Source organism: Chinchilla lanigera, unplaced genomic scaffold (genome assembly GCF_000276665.1).
Source record: "Chinchilla lanigera isolate Chin_1 unplaced genomic scaffold, ChiLan1.0 scaffold00131, whole genome shotgun sequence".
Taxonomy (NCBI): Eukaryota; Metazoa; Chordata; class Mammalia; order Rodentia; family Chinchillidae; genus Chinchilla; species Chinchilla lanigera.
The window spans coordinates 3,307,862-3,308,818 of NW_004955532.1; positions in this window are offsets into that span (position 1 = coordinate 3,307,862).

Sequence of the window (957 nt, forward strand, 5' to 3'; positions counted from 1 at the left end):
TGGGCCTGGCGCTTTCATCAGCACCTCTCCGAGCTGATCCTGCCTCCACTGACACCTGTGGGGAAAAGGGCGGCCCCGGGGGAACCTGCAGGGCTATTACGCCCCTTCGCATTCACCAGTCTGTGCACGTCTGAGGGCAGATGACACAGGTCTGGGGCTAGATCTGAGCTCAGGTCCTCTCCCCAGACCCTTCAGCACGGCCTGGCTCTACAGTTTATCCACCACCCCTACGCAGGGTCGTCCTTACCCACCCCGTGGGAAGGAAGAGTCAGGAGCGTCTCAGAGCTGTCCTCCCTCTGCTGGGCTCCAGCGCTCCCTCCTGCCCACAGCAGCCAGTCGCAGGAACCTCTCCTCGGCCCCCTCCTCGCCCAGATCCCCGTGTCAGCCCAGCAGATCCCTCAGGAGCGACCCTAGTGCCGGCGCTGATGCCCCCCAAGGTTGATATCTCTGCAGTCGGTGCCCTTTGTACATTGGAGCGGGCACTCGTGGGAAGGAGGCCTTAAAGGTCATCTGCAGGAAGGAGGGGGAGGTCTGCTCTCTGACCTCCCCTCCCAGCGGTCTTTTCCTCCTGGTGACTAAGGTCCTAGCTCTCACGTGGGCCCTGATGTGTGGCCTGAGCTGCAGTTGCCGGGTGGCGGAACGGGTGAGGCCAGGGCCACACTTGCGGCAACAGGCCGGCGCTCCCTTCCTCCCGCACGCCCCTGTACCCATCCCCGCGCGGCAGCTCGGGAGCCTGGGTGCAGCCCCTCCGCCCTCACGGATGCGCCCAGAGCGCCGTGCTGTTCTCCTGGCTCAGCGGCCCCCTCTCCCTGTCCCGTGCCCTTTTCCCGCCGCTTCTCGGGTGCAGCGTGGGCTGCCCGCGGGGCGAAGGGACCTGCGAGGCGCTGCTCCGGCGCAGAGCCGGAGCGCCAGCGTTCAGCACCGCGCGGCGGACAGCTCCGGCCCCCTCGGAGCGCC